Consider the following 21,407-nt stretch of genomic DNA (forward strand, 5'->3'; position numbering starts at 1 on the left):
ACGTGTATCCCATCAGATCATAGACAGACAGACATCCCCAGCAGATTACAATCAGACAGACATGCTGTCAGGCTACAGAGAAAGCAGGTATCCATCAGACTATGGACAGAGAGACATTCCCCAAAGACTATAGACAATCAGACAGACATCCTGTCAGACCACAGGCAATCAGATCGCATTAGTGCTAGGCCACGGTCAGACTGACGGGCATTCTTGCCAGCACTCAAACAGACAGACAATCCAATCAGACCAAAAGCAGACAGATAGCCAGACAGAGACCCACAAAACTCTCCCTAACACCTGTCCTGCAAATACGTGTGTCCCCACATCTGCTCCTCCTCATCATCCAGGTGAGGCAAAGGTTCATATGCATATTGGCCACCTTGTCTGCCATTTGACATTCAAAGATCAAAATAAATGCTACTATCAAAGTACATGTATGTCACCATATACAACCATGAGATTCATTTTCTTGTGGGCATACACAATAAGTTGATAGAATAGTAACTATAACAATCAATGAATGACCGCCCAGCTAGGGCGTTCAACCAGAGTACAAAACTGTGCAAATGTAAAAAGAAAAAAACAATAACACAAATAAATACTGAGAACAGGAGATGAAGAGTCAATTGAAAGTGAGACAATTGGTTGTGGGAAGATTTCAATGACGGGGCAAGTGAAGCTGAGTGAAGTTATCCTCTTTGTTCAAGAACCTGATAGTTGAGTAGTAGTAACTTTTCCTAGACTGGTGATGTGAGTCCTAAGGCCCTTGTACCTTCTTCCTGATGTCAGTAGTGAGAAAGAGCATGTCCTGGGTGGTGGGTGTCCCAAATGATGGATGCTGCTTTCCCACAACAGAGTTTCATGTAGATGTGCTGAATGGTTGGGAGGGCTTTATCTGTAATGGACTGGGCCGTATCCACTACTTTTTGTAGAATTTTCCATTCAAAGGCATTGGTGTTTCCATACCGGCCGTGATGCAGCAATATGCTCTCCACAACAAACTTTGTCAAAGTTTTATATGTTATGCCGAATCTCTGTAAACTCCTAAGAAAGTAGAGGCATTGCTGTACTTTCTTTGTAATTGCACTTGTGTGCTGGAAACAGGACAGGTCCTCTGAAATAATAACACCTGGGAACTTAAAGTTGCAAACCCTCTCCAACTCTGATCCTCCTGTGGGGAATGGATCATGGACCCCTGGTTTCCTTCTCCTGAAATCTATAACCAGTTCCTTGGTCTTGCTGATATTGAGTGAGAGGTTGTTGTTATGACACCACTCAGCCAGATTTTCAATATCCCTCCTATATACTGATTTGTCACCACCTTTGATTTGGCCTAGGACAGTAGTGTTATCAGCAAACTTAAATACACGTTGGAGCTGTGCTTAGACACACAGTCAGAAGTGTAAAGCGGGTAGAGCACACAGACTTGTGGTGCACCTGTGCTGATGGAGATCGTGGAGGAGATGTTGTTGCCAATCCAAACTGACTGGGGTTTGGCACTGCGTTCGGTAAGCCAGACGTGGCATCCTCGACATCAGTGAGACCAAGTGCGGCTGATGTGACTGATTTACTGAGCACCCATGCTCTGTCCCCTGTGGCCATCCTGAGCTCCTGGTTGCATGCAATTTCGACACTCTTCCCCCTTCCCATTTCCACAGTCATATGTCCATTCTCAGCCTTCTATACTACCAGGGTGAAACCCAACTCAAACTCAACCTAGAGGAACACCAGCTCTGGAAAGTGGACATAGACACTGAATTTTTCATTTTTAGGTAGCCCTCACCTCCATTGTGTTGTCCCCTCTTCTCTCGTTCTGATCCAGCTCCAATCTTCCCATTTTGTCCCATTTCACATGCCCCACCCTTCAGTCCCTATCACCTCCCTCCCCCTCTTCTTTTCGTCCACCTACAAAACCGCACATTTTACCCTCTGGATCCCACATCTGGTCAATCAGTCCTTGCCTCACTCCTAAAGGTTCCCATTATCACCTTCCTTACAATAGATTCCAACACTATTGCCTTTATATTGCTGCATAAACCTCCCAGCTGTCTACATCTTTACCCTTCCCTCTTCCAAACTGGCACTATCTAACTTTTCTTCATCTGCCATCTGCCTGTCTCTGTCTCTCAGCTTCATTTTTCTCCTTCCTTCCGCTGGTTATCCTTCAGCCCCACTGTTCATCAATACCTTCTGGCCCCTGATTCACCACTCCCCCTCTCCTCTTTATACCTGCCATCTCCCCTCTCCACTCTGTCCTGATGCAGAATTTTGACTTGAAACATCGCCAATTCCTTTCCCTCCACAGATTGTGCTTGACCTACCAAAATTCCTTTTGCAGATTGATTTTGCTCTACATTCCACTGCCTGCAGTTTCTTGTATCTCCATCTCAATGCTTTGACAGACTAGAAACTTGGATTGAAGAGTACAGACAGGCAGGCAGCCAGTCAGACCACAAACATGTGCTGGTTGTCGGGACGAGCATGAGCATCAATAGCATCACAGGACTGGGGAGTTGTGGGAATATCAGTGGAAAAGGTGAGCAGTTTCAAATTCCTGGCTGTCAACATCGCTGAAGATCTATCGTGGTCCCAATTACAAAGAAGGCATGACTGTGGGTATATTACATCAGGAGTTTGAGGAGACTTGGTATGACCCCAAAAACTCTTGCAAATTTCTGCAGATTGTAGAGTTCTAACTGGCATGGGGTGGGGGGTGGGGGGGTGGAAGACACTGCGTAGTTTTGAAAAGGCTGCAGAAAGTTGTAAACTCAGCCAACTCCATCATAGGCACTAGCCTCTCCGGCACTGAAATCACTTTCAAAAGGTGATGTTTCGAAAAGGCAACATCCATCATTAAGGACCAACGACATCCAATATAAGCCTTTTAACATTGCTACAATTCAGGACCAGGTACAGGAGACTGAAGATACAAACTTGATGTTTCAAGATCAGATTTTTTCCCCTCTGCCATCAGGTTTCTGAATGGACAATAACACATATACACTACCTCACTGTTTTCCCCTCTTTCTGGTCATTTTTCCTCTCTTTTTGACCTACTTAGTTAATTAAATTTTTATGCATGGTAATTTTATTGTCACAATTTCATATTGTAATGTATGATTTTTTATTATTATGTATTGCAATTTACTGCTGCCACAAAACACCAAATTCCATGACATATGCGGATGATATTAAGCTTGATTCTGATTTTGGCTGAACTGCCATTGGGAGCTGGTCGCAGGAGAGTGATGCTGGGCCTTTGGCTCAGAGGATCACCAGGCTGGCACTTTGACAGACATCATACAGGCCCAGAGTGGTTTAGAGAGCCCCGCTCAATGAATGAAAATCGGACATTACAGACTGTTTTCCAGGAAAGAACATATCATGCACATTTGATGCCTCTGTGTCAGTACTTGAAGGAGATCAGAAGGATGAAGGGGGGGACACTGGATATTGAAAGGCCTTGATTTGAAGGGGAGATGGTGAGGATGTTTGCATTAGTAGGAGAGTCTAGCGTCTGAGGACACAGCCTCAGATTAAAACATCCCGTAAAGAGGAAATCTTTCAGCCAGAGAGTGGTGAATCTTTGCGACAGCAGGCAGTGGTGGACATGTCACTGGGACTGGGTGTATTGAAGATGGTGATTAATAGGTTCTTGATTGGTAAGAGGCTAAGGGTTTGGCGAGAAGGCAGGAGAATGGGGTTGAAAAAAGTCTGGCTCCTTATTGTACATCTGCACTGCACTTCATTCTGCATTCTGTTATTGCTCTTCCCTCATGCTCCCTCAATGCCCTCATGTGATGAAATCATCTGTATGGATGGAATGGAAAACAAAGTGTTTCTCTGTGCCTTGCTACATGTGACAATTCACCATTTTCCAATTTCCAATATCAACCCATGGGTCAAGAGTGTAGGGAAGTCCAGTGAAAAGATTTCACCACCTCACAAACCTTTCCCCCTTCCTCACTCCTCACTCACTGCCTCACGCACACCCCCCCCCCCCGCCCAGCTCCACCTGTGACAAAATCTGCACCTCCCCACGTGGCCCCATCGGACATCTCAGAACGGAGGGAATCAGAGGGGGAGAACGTCATCCGCGACCCTCTCTGTCCAAGCAAGGAGAGGGGGAGGCGGAGGAGGCTGTTGGAAGCTGGGGTAGCGAACAGAATGCTGGAGGGGCTCTGCAGGTTGAGCAGTGTGTGTGTGGAGGGAATTGGGCAGACCGTACTTCAGGTCGAGAGCCTTCATCCGTACCGTAAGATGAAAGGAAAAGCAGAGATAAGCAGCATTGAACGGTAAAGGGAAGGCATTCAGAATAAGATGGAAGTGATTGGTGGATCCAGGTGAGGAGGGCTGATAGGCAGATGGAGGAGGGGAGAGTGAAAATGTTGACAGAGGCTGGGAGGTGGCGAGTGGGGCCAACAAAAGTCTACAAATGTTGGAATCTGATAGGACAGCAGGTGGAGCGTGGAACCAAGTAAGGGAGGTGGTTGAGCAGGTGGGAACAGCGTGGGAGGAGTGCGTAGGTGATTGGCTGTTGGAGAAAGGGAAAGAAGCAGGGAACGGGAGGCTGGGGAGGTGGGTGTAGGAGGAATTGGGTAGATCAGAAGGACAGAGGGGGAGCAGGTTATGTGAAATTGGAAATGCTTTTATGTACATCAACGATCAACACAGTCCGAGAATGTGCTGGGGACAGCTCGTAAGTGTTGCCATGATTCCAGCCCCAACATAGCATGCCCACAACCTACTAACCCTTACTAACTGGTACGTCTTTGGAATGTGGGAAGAAACTGAAGCACCCAGGGAAAATTCACCTGGTCACGGGGAAGAACATAGCAACTCCTCAGACAGCTCCGGGAGGAAAATACCGATAGTTGGTGCAGTAAAGCGTTGCACTGTCCGCTAAGCTGCCTGTAAACTACTCGGGTATTGATCCTCCAGTTTATGTTTAGCCTCCCCATGGCAGTACGGGAGGCAACCGCGAGCCAAGGTGGATTGCTCTCTGGGCACCTGTACTCTGACCACCTCCTCTACACAAAGTACAACCTGCCAAAAGTAGGATATGTCGCATCATTAATGGTACGTGGTATCAGTTTATAGTCATGCAGGACAGGAACAGACCCCTTGGCCCAACTCATACATGGCGATCTGAGCTCGTTCAATTTGCTTGTGTTTGGCCTGTATCCCTCTAAATCTTTCCTGTCCACGCGTCGTATATAAAAGAAGTTGCAATTTGTCCACCCTCTACCACTTCCTTTGACAGCTGGTTCCATATGTCTAGCAGCCTCTGGCTGACAAAGTTGACCCCTTTCCCCATTCGCTTTCAATCTATGCTCTACCCTGTCAAAAAAAAACCGTGACCCTTATCATTTTATAAACCTCTGTAAAGTTAGCCCTCAGCCTCCCAATCTCCACGAAAAGCGGCTCGGCCTTTCCAGCACCAGCTATTCAGCTTGGGCCCTGATGCAGGGTCTCGATCTGAAACACCTGCCGAGTTCCTTCTGTATCTAGTGTATTACTCAGCCCACCCAGCTTCTCTCTGTAACTCCAGCATTCTCCTGATATTTTTCACGCCCTCTTTCCAGGTTCCAATTCAATCCCCAGATTACTAGAGTTAGGAGAAATTTTGCAATTTAACCCGAGGGGTTTGTCTAAATCCAAGTGAGCACTCATTATCTGTCTAATCTTTGTCTGCATAATTACTCAGGATAATATTCCCTCCCAACACTGCCTCAGCACCGCCGAGAGATTGTGGGGAGGGATGGCTGGAATGGGGGAGGAGTCGTAGGCGTTAGAAAATTGTGTTAATTATTTCACGGGATGATAGCGTTTGACACTTGACACTGGCTGCGTTTGCAATCTCTCTTTATTCTACCATACTGCTCCGAAGGTGACTGCAGTCTAAACCGCACTGCAGATGCCCCGAATGCCCTTCAAGCAGAGTCTGTGCAAATATATTACTAGGCGCCTTGCCAGGAAGCAGTATCTCTCCAAGCTGAATAAAACCCCCTTTCTCGCCCTCTGACCACTTCATTAGTAACTCGTGCCACGACACGGCTCGAAACAGCTAGTCTGCCGCTTACCTTACAGGCTGTTCGGGTAACAACTCTTGAGGGAGAGTGTGGCCTGCCGAGAAAATGACCCCTGACCTCCCATCCGCAGCGACCCGGCGAGGCAATTAAGAGTTTTGCGGGCTGGGAAAATAGTGTTACTTAACACGTCTCTGAAGAACCGGCGGCAGCGCTGGTTCGCAAGCCGTCGCTTTTTATTCGCTGTTAGAGAGATATCTGGGCTATGTGTAAAAGAGAATAATTCACCCTAGCTCAGTCCCATGGGATCCCACTCGGTGAATCAGGTTGAAACTGCTCGCTTCAAGTTCAGCCCGTATTCACCTACATTTCAGTGAACCGCATGCTGCAAGAAGCCGCTCGGAAAGCAAGCCCTTCGGCCCATCGAGTCCGTGCCACCCACTGACATTAATCCAATGTTATATTCCCACTCTACCATACACTCCCCCCACCCCAAATTCCACCACGTACCTAATCACTAGGGGCAACGTGCAAACCTCTAGGATGTGAGAGAAAGCCCACGGGTACGCACTGATCCTGGAGTAGACGATTCAATGAGGGAACTGAACAATTCACTTTTCGGGTCGAGACCCTGGAAAGGAAGGGGGCAGAAACCAGAATAAGAAGTTGTGGGAAGGGGAGGAGATCAGACTAGTAGGCGATAGGTGAGACCAGGTGAGTGGGAGCGAGTGTGGGTGAGCACATGGTGAGTACAAACTCCACTTAGACAACAGTGTAGATCGGGATCAAACTCGGGTCGGTGGGGCCGTGAGACAGCTAGTTCTACTGGCGGAGCACGATGGCACCCAATGATATTTGTCCCCCCTCCCCACCTTCTCACTCCCCCCCATCTCCGCGAATGACTGGTAGCGGAGGACGCACTTGACCAGATCTACACACGAATCATCGACCAGGCGATATTTTGGCCCAACTTGCACGTTAATCATTTGACCAACTATTTAGTAGCACCTCCCGAAACTCCAATGTCCATTCGAGTCAAATACAATATGAATTATAATCACGTTAAAAATACAACGGCCAATCAGCGTAAAAAGTGGGCCGCCAAAACTGTTGTAACTAAGACTAAAAAAAGAAACTATGTTTTGGTAAATATGGGCGGGGACACCAGGGTCAGTCCCTTTACTACAATCAGCCCTGTGTGATCCATCACACCCCCTTGGAGAATAAGAAGATTTGGATTAATATCCCTTTGGAACAGAGATGTTTGGTTATGTGTATGGAACTGGAAGGGGAGTAAGTAAGGTGAATATGGGAGTTGCCTTTGGCAAAAGTGTTAAGGTCATCTAACATAAAATTCAAGTACTCGATAGAGAGATTGGAGGGAAAATTAGGATGATAGGGGCCTGGAACTCACCGTCCGAAAGGGTGATGGAGGCAGAAGTCCAGAGCACGCCGACTGCCACCCACCTACTTACACTAATCTTATATAGACACCTTCTCATCAACTCCCAGGTGCCACCACTCACCTGCGCACTAGGGACAACTTACAGCCGATTAACCCATTAACCGGCATTTCTTTGGGATGTGGGAGGAAACGGGATCTCCCGGAGGAAAGCTGCGGATCACTGGGAGAACACGCAAACTACACACCGGTGGTCACAATTGAGACCATGACTCTTGAGGTGTGGGGCGGCGGTTCTACCAGCTACGGCCAATGTGGCGCCTGTAAACAGTACTTGGACTTCGCTGAACAGTAGAGAGCTGGGGACCAAAAGCTGGAATGTTGGAATGGGCTGGGTAGTTCCTTCTTCGACCAACATGGGCATGAGCGACAAATGGACTCTTCCCCGATTGCAAGCACTACTTATCATGTGCTTGACGTCCAACAGACACTTGGAACCGGAGAGGGACTAGCGAGCTTCATGTTTGTCCTTGAGTTTGAACATCCTCTGCAAATGTTAGAAATCCAAAGACACACACAGCTGGAGAAACTCACCAGGCCAGGCAGCATCTATGGATCAAAAAGACAAGAAACTCCACAGATGATGCAAATCCACAGCAACACGTACAAAATGGATCCATAGATGCTGCCTGGCCTGCTCAGTTCCTCCAGCATTTTGTGTGTGTTTCTTGAATATACCTTCGGAGGATAAAGATACCTTGAAGGACGGGCAGGGAGCGCAATTCCCTCTCACACCAGTCTGACGTTTTACTCACAAGTAGACAGGTCAGTCTCCAATTACACTGAACACAACTGCGGAAGCTGAGACTCACAGTATCAACTGACACATCGAAGTTCATGAACAAGCAGATTAGTGCCCACCTGATGACCCCGATGACGTACCTACCCTCCTTGTCACCACTCCAAGCCCAATGTCAACATCGAGAGTGCCGACTTACCATAGGGATTGAAACATCCAGTCCTAGTCGCTCTACTTGGAGACAACAGATGCTGGAATGAGGAGCAACGAGCAAGATGTTGCAGAAAGGCAGCGGGTCATAGAAACATAGAAACATAGAAAATAGGTGCAGGAGTAGGCCATTCGGCCCTTCGAGCCTGCACCGCCATTTATTATGATCATGGCTGATCATCCAACTCAGAACCCAGCCTTCCCTCCATACCCCCTGACCCCTGTAGCCACAAGGGCCATATCTAACTACCTCTTAAACATAGCCAATGAACTGGCCTCAACAGTTTGCTGTGGCAGAGAATTCCACAGATTCACCACTCTCTGTGTGAAGAAGTTTTTCCTAATCTCGGTCCTAAAAGGTTTCCCCTCTATCCTCAAACTGTGACCCCTCGTTCTGGACCTCCCCAACATCGGGAACAATCTTCCCGCATCTAGCCTGTCCAATCCCTTTAGGATCTTATACGTTTCAATCAGATCCCCCCTCAATCTTCTAAATTCCAACGAGTACAAGCCCAGTTCATCCAGTCTTTTTTCATATGAAAGACCTGCCATCCCAGGAATCAATCTGGTGAACCTTCTTTGTACTCCCTCTATGGCAAAGATGTCTTTCCTCAGATTAGGAGACCAAAACTGCACACAATACTCCAGGTGTGGTCTCACCAAGGCCTTGTACAACTGCAGTAGTACCTCCCTGCTCCTGTACTCGAATCCTCTCGCTATAAATGCCAGCATACCGTTCGCCTTTTTCACCGCCTGCTGTACCTGCATGCCCACTTTCAATGACTGGTGTATAATGACACCCAGGTCTCGTTGCACCTCCCCTTTTCCTAATCGGCCACCATTCAGATAATAATCTGTTTTCCTATTTTTGCCACCAAAGTGGATAACTTCACATTTATCCACATTAAATTGCATCTGCCATGAGTTTGCCCACTCACCCAACCTATCCAAGTCACCCTGCATCCTCTTAGCATCCTCCTCACTGCTAACACTGCCACCCAGCTTCGTGTCATCCGCAAACTTGGAGATGCTGCATTTAATTCCCTCATCCAAGTCATTAATATATATTGTAAACAACTGGGGTCCCAGCACTGAGCCTTGCGGTACCCCACTAGTGACCGCCTGCCACTCTGAAAAGGTCCCGTTTATTCCCACTCTTTGCTTCCTGTCTGCTAACCAATTCTCCACCCACACCAATACCTTACCCCCAATACCGTGTGCTTTAAGTTTGCACACTAATCTCCTGTGTGGGACCTTGTCAAAAGCCTTTTGAAAATCCAAATATACCACATCCACTGGTTCTCCCCTATCCACTCTACTAGTTACATCCTCAAAAAATTCTATGAGATTCGTCAGACATGATTTTCCTTTCACAAATCCATGCTGACTTTGTCCGATCATTTCACCGCTTTCCAAATGTGCTGTTATCACATCCTTGATAACTGACTCCAGCAGTTTCCCCACCACCGACGTTAGGCTAACCGGCCTATAATTCCCCGGTTTCTCTCTCCCTCCTTTTTTAAAAAGTGGGGTTACATTAGCCACCCTCCAATCCTCAGGAACTAGTCCAGAATCTAACGAGTTTTGAAAAATTATCACTAATGCATCCACTATTTCTTGGGCTACTTCCTTAAGCACTGTGGGATGCAGACCATCTGGCCCTGGGGATTTATCTGCCTTCAATCCCTTCAATTTACCTAACACCACTTCCCTACTAACATGTATTTCACTCAGTTCCTCCATCTCACTGGACCCTCTGTCTCTTACTATTTCTGGAAGATTATTTATGTCCTCCTTAGTGAAGACAGAACCAAAGTAATTATTCAATTGGTCTGCCATGTCCTTGCTCCCCATAATCAATTCACCTGTTGCTGTCTGCAGGGGACCTACATTTGTCTTTATCAGTCTTTTCCTTTTTACATATCTATAAAAGCTTTTACAGTCCGTTTTTATGTTCTCTGCCAGTTTCTCTCATAATCTTTTTTCCCCTTCCTAATTAAGCCCTTTGTCCTCCTCTGCTGAACTCTGAATTTCTCCCAGTCCTCAGGTGAGCCACTTTCTCTGGCTAATTTGTATGCTACTTCTTTGGAATTGATACTATCCCTAATTTCTCTTGTCAGCCACGGGTGCACTACCTTCCTTGATTTATTCTTTTGCCAAACTGGGATGAACAATTGTTGTAGTTCTTCCATGCAACCTTTAAATGCTTGCCATTGCATATCCACCGTCAATCCTTTAAGTGTCATTTGCCAGTCTATCTTAGCTAATTCACGTCTCATACCTTCAAAGTTACCCCTCTTTAAGTTCAGAACCTTTGTTTCTGAATTAACTATGTCACTCTCCATGTTAATGAAGAATTCCACCATATTATGGTCACTCTTACCCAAGGGGCCTCTCACGACAAGATCGCTAATTAACCCTTCCTCATTGCTCAAAACCCAGTCCAGAATAGCCTGCTCTCTAGTTGGTTCCTCGACATGTTGGTTCAAAAAACCATCCCGCATACATTCCAAGAAATCCTCTTCCTCAGCACCTTTACCAATTTGGTTCACCCAGTCTACATGTAGATTGAAGTCACCCATTATAACTGCTGTTCCTTTATTGCACACATTTCTAATTTCCTGTTTAATACCATCTCCGACCTCACTACTACTGTTAGGTGGCCTGTACACAACTCCCACCAGCGTCTTCTGCCCCTTAGTGTTACGCAGCTCTACCCATATCGATTCCACATCTTCCCGGCTTATGTCCTTCCTTTCTATTGCGTTAATCTCTTTTTTAACCAGCAACGCCACCCCACCTCCCCTTCCTTCATGTCTATCCCTCCTGAATATTGAATATTCCTGAACGTTGAACTCCCATCCCTGGTCACCCTGGAGCCATGTCTCTGTGATCCCAACTATATCATAATCATTAATAACAATCTGCACTTTCAATTCATCCACCTTATTACGAATGCTCCTTGCATTGACACATAAAGCCTTCAGGCGCTCTTTTACAACTCTCTTAGCCCTTTTTAATGCTTGCCCTGGATTTGTCGGCCTGCCACTTTTACTTTTCTCCTTTGTACTTTTTGCTTCTACGCTCACTTTACACCCCTCTGTCTCTCTGCACTGGTTCCCATCCCTCTGTTGTGAACTAACCTCCTCACGCCTAGCCTCTTTAATTTGATTCCCACCCCCCAACCATTCTAGTTTAAAGTCACCTCAGTAGCCCCCGCTAATCTCCCTGCCAGGATATTGGTCCCCCTAGGATTTAAGTGTAACCCGTCCTTTTTGTACAGGTCACGCCTGCACCAATAGAGGTCCCAATGATCCAAAAACTTGAATCCCTGCCCCCTGCTCCAATCCCTCAGCCACGCATTTATCCTCCACCTCATCGCAGCATCGTGCAGCATCTGTGGTGGGAAATGGATAGAATCTTGATCCGGACTCAATTGCTTGTAACTTTTTCCAGCGGATGGAGGGGGATGCTTTGCGTTTAAAAATAAATTGAATTCTTAAATGAGAAATAGATTTGTAAAGCGAAGGGGATTCGCCACATACATAATGGCATGCATAACTTTTTTTCCCCCCAGTGTCCTGGTACATGTGACAATAAATAGACCTATTGCCAATCGTATTATTCTTCGAAATATTACCAGTACTGCCTCAATGGGCCGAATAGCCACCGCCTTTAAAGGCTCAATCATTCCAATAACTGCAGTCCTGTGCTGCAGTGGAACACACTGACACGCCCATCAGGCATTCCCAGTGCGGTCCCAACGAGCACTCCCACAAGCTCTGTCTGGCGTGCAATGTATTTCTCTTTTAAGCACTTTCAGGTACACATACAAAGATTTTGCATCAGCCATTCTCTAAGACACTTGCCGCTTGTCCCAAGGAAGAGCGTCAACGATTTAAGAGACCGTCTCTAAATGCCCAACTCACATCAACGCGTTTAGAATAAACGGCAATTGTTTCCCCGCATAGGAGGCGGTTGCCGCGAGTATTGTTTTCACTAGTTCTTGTGAATCTTCTTTCATGAATTAGATTTCTTGGTCTGGGCAGACTTCTTCACAACCAATGAAATAAGTTAAAAAAAGAAATAATCAAACAAAACCTTTCTACCGCGCCGTTCATAATGCTCTATAGAGCTTTACAATCAATGAAATCTTTATAATGCTTTGTTGCGAAGAAAAATTCCACAGTGGCCAGATAATCAGTTGCATATTGTTCACTAAGGGATACATATTGACCGGGAAGTTGGGGAAAGCCAGGCGATTGGGGGGGGGGGGGGGAAGAGAGAGCAACCAGGTTGCCAAGGGAACTGTCTTCCGCAAACCTATGGGAGTTTAAAAAAAACTCATAACTGGGCGTGGCTTCACCAGCTTATACAGATCATGCCTGCAAATTCCCATTAAACATGCTATCAATATAAAATAAAACTATTTAAATGCATTCACTCTTTTTTTTAAAAGTGGAAGGGCTTGTGTGGACATCTTATTGCATTCACATTTTCCTCATAAGCTCTGTACTGTTCACCCAAATAATTATTTAATTATTTTGCATAACTTATTAGGTTTGTCCATCATTTCTTTATTCCCCGTTACTACTACTGCAATTGATGGCTTTATGGCCAAGTTTGCAGATGATATAAAGATAGGTGGAGGGGCAGGTATTGCTGAGGAAGCAGAGTGTCTCCAGAAGGATTTAGATTGGGAGAATGGGCAAAGAAGTGGCAGATGGAACACAGTGTAGGGAAGTGTATGCTCATGCACTTTGGTAGAAGGAATGACTTACTTACTGGTCATTACACCTCTGGCGTCTAGGGCAGCAATAAAGGCTCTCCATCTCTGACTGTCAATGCATTCACACATCGGATTCTTCATTGCTGTTTCTGTAACAATTTTTTTTTACTAGTCTGTCACAATGGGACACTGGGAGCGGACCCAAATGAGAGACACAGACACTGAAGTACTAGGAACAGGACTAGGCATGACAAGGAAGCAAGGGAAGAGGGAAGAAATGACGCTGGACATTGACACAGGCCCTGGATGATACAAGGATACAGGGACTGGGCTAGAACTTGACTAGGATAGCAGAAACTGGACGTGGAACTTGGAACTAGGAGACTGGGCTAGGACTCCAAGCCAGAGACTGGATAAGGACCTGAAACCTGGGTCTTGACTTGGGCTCGGACCCTGGATCCAGGCAAAGACTTGACAAGGCTTGGGTTCCTTGAGGCTTGGGTTCTTGGAGGCTAGACGAGGGCATGATGGGGCAAGGGTATGGACTCCAAGCCAGAGACTGGGCTCGGACTCCAGAACTAGGAGAGGATAAGACGTGGCTACTGGATGAAGAGAGGCAACAGGACAGGATGTGAGACTCCTGGACAGGACAAGGGAACCTCAGCACAGGACGAGGGAACCCCAGCACCAGGCTGGGCAAGGTACTCCTGGGCTGGGCGAGACACATGGACAAGACAAGAACACAAAGTCATGGTTTGGACAGGACAAGGTTCTTGGACATAGCTAGGACTGGATGAGACCCCAAATCCTTGACTTGGTCAAGGGAGAGACAGTAACACAGAGCCTTGGTCAAGAGTGAATCAGGAACATGGAACATAGAGCCAGGACCCCTCCTTGGAAACAGAACATAGGGCCAGGACTCATACACAGAACACAGAGCCAGGACCCCTCCTTGGGTACAGGACATAGGGCCAGGACTCATTACACAGAATGCAGAATACAACAAGATGGTTTCCAACACTAGGTAGCAGCAAACAGCCAGACCTACCTAATGAAGGCATGGATACAGACAGTTCTCAACACTAGGTAGCAGCAAACAGCCAGACCTACCTAGCAAAGGCAAGGACACAAAGACAGATCCCAACGCTAGGTAGCAGCAAACAGCCAGACCTATCTAGCAAAAGTGTGGACACAGACGGTTTCCAACACGAGGTAGCAGCAAACAGCCAGATCTACCTGGTGAAGGCATGGACACAGAGACAGTTCAATAGACAGTTCCTTATCTTGCTCCAGTAATGGAACTTGACAGCAGTGCAGGCAAGGTTTCAGGCAGGGGAACAGAAGGGATTTATATAGGGGGTATGGACAGGAACAATCCAGCAGCCAGAGACTGAATCCTGAAGGTATTTATGAAGCCAGCTCAAATGCCAATCAGCTGCTTCAACAGAAACTGGGGAAAACCGGAAAACCTGGAATAAGGTTCATGGACCGGACTGTGAACTGAAATGCGGATTTCACAGACCAGACCATGACACAGTCAGGGTTGTTCACCCTGAGATGAAGCCCTAAAACTGGAGCACTCTTAGTCTGGCCTCTATCCTTTGACCTGTTTGGCATGGGTGACCCTACCAAGAGCCAAAGCACAAGGCCCTGTCTCCAGCCAACAGAGCTCTCCGGGTCACTGAGGCACACAAGCCTCCAAACCCTATGACAAGGTTGTGGTCCTCTTGGAGGAGAAGGAATAAAGCCGTAGACTATTTTCTAAATGGGGAGAAAATTCAGAATCCAGAGGTGCTAAGGAACTTGGGAGTCTTCATGCAGGATTCCCTAAAGGTAAAGTTGCAGGCTGTGGCAGTGGTAAGGAAGGCAAATGCAATGCTGGTATTCATTTCAAGAGGACTAGAATATAAAAGCAAGGATGTAATACTGAGGCTTTATAAGTCATTGGTCAAACCACACCTGGACTACTGTGGGAAGTACAGTAGTACTTACTGTAGTTATCTACAAAAGGGTGTACTAGGATTGGAGAAGGATCAGAGGGCGTTCACAAGAATAATTCCAGAAATGAAGGAATTAATGCATGAGGGGCATTTGATGGCTCTGGGACTGTAATTGCTGGAGTATAGAAAAATGAGGGGCGATCTTAATAAAATCTATCAAATATTGAAAAGCTTAGATAGAACAGACGTGGAAAATATTTCCTATAGTGGGGGAGTCTCGGACCAGAGGGCGCAGCCTCAAAATTCAAAGATCTCCATTTAGAACAGAGATAAGGAGGAATTTCTTTAGTCAGAAAGCAATGAATCAGTGGAATTCTTTGCCACAGATGGCTGTGGGGGCGAAGCCATTGGGTATATGTAAAGCAGAGGTTAATAAGTTCTTGATTAGTCAGAGCGTTAAAGGTTAATGGCTGAAGAGAGAAGGATGGAGTTGAGGGGAATAATATAACAGCCATGATAGGATGGCAACGACTCGATGGCCCAAATGGCCTAATTCTTCTCCAAGGTTTTATGGTTTTATGGTCTATGATCTTCCAGTTGTCCGACAGCCACTTTCACTGCTCTTTTACTCTTTATATATCTGAAAATCCTTTTGGTATCCTCCTTTATGCAATTGGCTGGCTTACCTTCATATGTTATCTTTTGTCTCTGTATTGCTATTTTAATTGTTTTCTGTTTTTAAAAGCTTCCCAACCTTCTAGTTTCTTGCTCATTTTTCTTTCTACATTGCCCTCTCTCTTTGCATTTATGCTGTCCTTGACTGACCTTGTTAATCATATTTGCCTCCACACTGTGGGGTGAACTGATCCTGTGTCTTCTGAATTACTCGCAGAAACACCAGCCATCGCTGCTCTACTATCAACCCTGCCAGTGTCTCTTCCAATCAACTTTGGCCAGCTCTTCTCTCATGCCTCTGAAGTTGTCTTTACTCAAATGTAATACTAGTACATCTGATCTTAGCTTCTCCTTCTCAAACTGCAAGACCAATTCTTTCATATTATGATCACTGCCTCCTTAGGGTTCCTTTATCTGAAGCTTCATACTCAAGTCTAGTTCATTTCACAAGTCAATCTAGAATTGCTATTCCCCAGTGGGCTCCACCACAAGTTTCTTCAAAGAGCCATCTGATACCCATTATGGTACATATATTCCTTCTCTTGGAATTCAGCACTGACCAGATTTTCCCAATCTGCCTGCATATTGAATACCCCATTGTAACATTGAGCATTGTAACATTGCCCTTTTTACGTGCCTTTTCAAACTCCCATTTCAATTTGTATGCTGCATCTTGGCTACTGTTCAGAGGCCTGTATATAACACCCATTAGGGCCTTTTTCCCCTGCAGTTTCTTAACTCTATCCACAAGGATTCTACATCTTCTGATCCTATGTCACTTCTTTCTAAGGTTTTGATTTCATTTTTTTACCGACGAATCAGCCCTAAGCCCTCTGCTCACTTGCCTGTGCTTTTGAAAAAATATGAATCCTTGGATGTTAAGCTCCCAACTGTGATCTCCTTTCAACCACAACTCCGTGATGCTCACAACTTTAGACCTGCCAGTTTTTAACTGCACTGAGATCCTCTGCTTATTTTATATACAGCGTACATTCAAATATATCATCTTCAGTCCTACATTCACCACCCTTCTTTTCAATTTTGTCTCCATGCTGCCTGAAGTTAAATTGTTATCTCTTTCTAAATTTTTAGTCCCTTTTTTAAAATTAGGAGGTTTCTACTACTATCATCTGATTTGAGTTAATTAATATGGTTTCCTTCCGATTTTTGTTTAAATGGATTTGAGTTGGCAGATTGATGTTTTTCTTTTATGGAAGCTTGTATGGTGTATAGCTCCGTGGTTGTGCTCCCAATAGGGTTTTTCTTTGTTTTTTTCAGTTAATCGGGTTTTTCTTTCTCTTAGTTAGTAGGGGTTCTTTCTTTCTTTCTTTTTTATTCTTTCAAAAAAAATTTAAAAAAGAAAAAAAAAATCAGGAGATTTCAGTAAATTCTCCCATATTAGCCTTCCCTTTGACTTTATCCATACTTTTCCAAGCTGTTGAACCCACCTCCCTACTATTCAGTTTCAAGCTATGTAATTCACTGAGGTTGTTATCCCAGCGTGATTCAGGTAGAGCCTGACTCAGCGGAACAACTTCCTTGTTCCCCAGGACTGTGCCAATGTCCTAAGAATTCAAACCCACTTCTCCCACATCAATCTTTAGACACTCAGGCGAATCTGTACCCTGGGAAAAGAACCGTATTTATTGAATAAATTCCTTCTTCTCCCCTCTTCTCTCCTCCCGCACTTTCTCTCATCTTCACCTTTATCATCCCCTCCCACCCCTCCCCTCCCATCCCACTCCGGTGCCACCCCATGTCACCCACCCTGCACCCTCCTTTCCCCCTCTTGCCACCACTACTGGCACCCCTGTACCCCTTCCCTCCACCACTTACTGGCCCCCCTCTTCTCTCCTTTATAAGACTATAATGACAAGGGAGCAGACTCAGTGGTCAAAATAGCCTAATTCTGCGCTTGTATTTGATCTGCTCCGTCACTCATTATGTCTGATTTATCAACCCTCTCAACCCCATTCAAATGCCTATTCCACATAACCTTTAACACCCTCACTAACCAACAGAAAAAACATGGAAAATTGTGCAAACAGGGAACATCAGCTCCCACATCATGCAGCCACACCGCATTCCCTGATCTTGCACTCCTACTTTATTTCATTAGTTGCAATTTGGAATCCTTTTAGTTTATTATTGTGTAAAGAAGTCTTACCTGTTTTTAAACCCAAGAAATTTTTCAGATACCAGAAATCTTGAGCAACACACACAAGATGCTGGAGGAGCTCAACAAGTCAGGTGAATAAACAATCAATATTTTGGACTGAGACCCTTCATCAGGACTTGAAAGGAAGCCTTCCTTCCCTGTAATTATCTGGTACTGTCCTGTATTTCCTTAGCAAGGCCTCTTGAGCCGCAGCCTCAGAACTCATACGACCACACTGGCCTACTCATAATAGCTGCTCTAAAATGGCCTCCAGGACCTTAGCCTCAGCCTCTTCCCACGGAAGCCTCTTGAGCCAAAGCCTCAGATCCCCCCTCTATAACTCCAAACCTATTGTACTGTCTTGTAGATTTTATGATAGAATCACAGAACCTTAGAGCATGGATGTGAGCCATTTGGCCCAACCACTCCATGTGGACCATGATTTCCCCAGTCATCCCAATTCCCCTGTGTTCCAGCCATGTCCTTCTATAGATGATATGCCAACATGTAAAATGGGGAAATATTCTTCATAACATTTGCACAGTTCTGAGCACAATTTGTCCCTGATCCTATGATTTCTCCCCATACAAAATTGCCTGTCAACATCTCTAACAATGCAGTATTCCCATGGCAGTACTCATCTTCCTGACTCACAGCCAAGAGTGCCATCCACTAAACCTCAACAGACATGATAATTAGTAGGCAACTGTCTACAAAAAGAATCCTGCTACAGATTGTACCTTGGGACTACTCAGAATTAGGGCCAGCATTCCAAACCACTATTCTGTCCACACCTCTCATTTTGTAAATGTATATATAATAATATATATTTACTTTGGAGACTAAAGAATGTATTTGCCATTTTTCTGTTCTAAAACTCCAGCAGAGTGAGCAAATAGTTAAAAATTTCAAACCTATCATTGTAACTGAGGGATTTGAACTAAATACATTAGTATTTAGTTCAAGTAGATGAAAATTATTGGTGATGATGCTGAGATTACCATATTGACAAAAAAAAAATCAAAGCTCATATTCCTTACCTGGTCTGGTGAGCACACCAAAGTAATTCGATTTAAACCAGCTTCATTTCAAGGTCAGTTAATTATACACACTACGATCAGCTGTTGCCTTGAATGATCAGAAGGTATACTATGGGCCAGAATTCTGATTCCATTAGTGGTATGGCAGTCTGGTCATGGTGAACAAGATCCCTTTATGTGTTTCCTTCTCCTTCTCAAAGTACAATTTAAGTACATAGATGGTAGGAAATGACCTTGACCTTAAAGATCAAGCTTCTGAACCAAGACTAAATATAACTGATTGATGCCTGAATTCATATTGAAAGTTATTAATAAATAATCAGCACTCCAGGCAAGACCAAAGTGATAAAATTAAAGACAGTCATTCATTAATTCTTCATCACTGTGAACAGATAAACTGAGCAAATAATCTTGTTGAAGTGGATGTAACAGCTCCTTGGCAATTCTTGCAAGACATAATTTATTCACTTTTTTCTCTGTGATGATTAGGATGGAACAATTCCCAACTAATTGTGCCTTTACTTTCAATTGCTTCCTTGCACTTGTACTGAATGTTGGTATTACAGAGCAATGGTGTTGAACAACACAGACATGGGGATATCCACCATATCCAAAATGACCATTTTGCCAAATGTTAATCCCACTTGTTCACATTAGGTCTAAAACCTTCTAAACTTTACCTATTTAAGCATAGGTCTAAATGTCTCTTGAATATACACTAAGTGAGCACCTTATTATGTACTTTATTCAGCCAATTTATTAGGTATGTTCATGGTTTTCTGCTGCTGTAGCCCATCAGAGATGCTCTTCTGCACACCACTGTTGTAACATGTGGTTATCTGAGTTACTGTCATCTTCCTATCGGCTTCAACCAGTATAGCTCTTCTCCTCTGACCTCTCTCATTAACAAGGCATTTTCGTCCATAGAACTGGTGCTCATTGGATGGTTTTTTTTGCATCATTCTGTACAAACTCTAGAGACTGTTGTGTGTGAAAATCCCAGAGGTCAGCAAATTGTGAGATATTCAAAACCATTCTGTGTGGCACCAGTAAATATTCCACTGTCAAAGTCACTTAGATCACATTTCTTCCTCATGCTGTTGTTTGGTCTGAACAACAGCTGAATCTCTTGACCATGTCTGCATGCTTTAATGCATTGAGTTGCTGCCAAATATTTGGCTGATTAGATATTTGCAGTATCGAGCGGGTAGACAGGTATGCTATTGCACTGGCCGCTGAGTGCAAATTCACAACTTATCTATCTGCACATTTCAGATATCCACCAGTTTCCTTGTGAAAAAATGTCACCCCAGATTCCTGTTTAAACTCCTTTTCACCTTAAATCTGTTTGCTCTTGTTTTTGCAACCTCTGGCATAGGTAAAAGATCCTGCCAATCTATCCTATCTGTTCCTCTCATGACTTCATATACCTCTATCAGAAACATTCACCCCTCATCTGTGCCTCCTTCACTACAGGGGAAATGGTTTAGTCTATCCCTGTATTTAAAGTCCTCCTATCCAGGTAACATTCTGTTTACCCGACCTGGGTACTACATTTCCTGACATTTTTCTTTGTGTAAATATGCCATTGAGAGAATCACTACAAGATGCATTGGATGTCCATTTTCTGACATAAATGCTGCCAGACCTACTGAATTCCTGCAGCATTTTTGTTTTGGGTTGCTCCAGATTCCAGCCTCTGCAGTCTCTTGTGTCTTCATCACTGAAAGATTTCCAGGCAATTTGTATTCACTTGAGAACTAATTTGATTGGCTGTAATGCACCTGATTCTGTGGTCAGGGAAGTGTACCTATTGAATGCAAGCTGCAAACTGTTCCTTTCTTTCAACACCAGTTGGGACTGAGATATTTCGGGAAGTGCCTGTGAGGTGCTCCGACACTTCATAAGCATTTAGGTCGCCAACGGGTGGGGTTTTAAGTGTCTGGAAGTCCCTGGAATTCACTGTTCACCACTCACAATGTTGAAAATTAAGGGGCAAGGTGTCAAAATCAATTATTAGTACATTGAAGGCGCTGTATCAGTGCAAGGTATTATGGTTGGCAACATGGACTAGAGAAACCAGGCTTGAACCGCAAGAGTCCAGGGAGGGGAGTGAGGGAATGAAAGGAGAGTCAGGAGATAGCACAGTTGTACTTTAGTTGTAATGAGAGAAGAATGGATAAACCAACAGTGTATGTTGTCTTTGATAATGAAACTGCCTTCTTTTGTGCAATTTTCCTCTGGGATCTTTGCAACTGCATAGGCTGTGGGCTATAATCCTTGTTGTAGGCGGATTATTCTCCCATTCAGGCAATACAGCCGCATTGTCAGTAACCAGCTGCAAGTGCCAAAGGGTGGCATTACTATTAAGTGAAATTCAATCAGCTCTCCCTTCATAATCTGCTGAGTGAGACTTTTACAT

The sequence above is a fragment of the Mobula hypostoma genome, chromosome 8 (assembly GCF_963921235.1).
Source record: "Mobula hypostoma chromosome 8, sMobHyp1.1, whole genome shotgun sequence".
NCBI classification, from domain to species: domain Eukaryota; kingdom Metazoa; phylum Chordata; class Chondrichthyes; order Myliobatiformes; family Myliobatidae; genus Mobula; species Mobula hypostoma.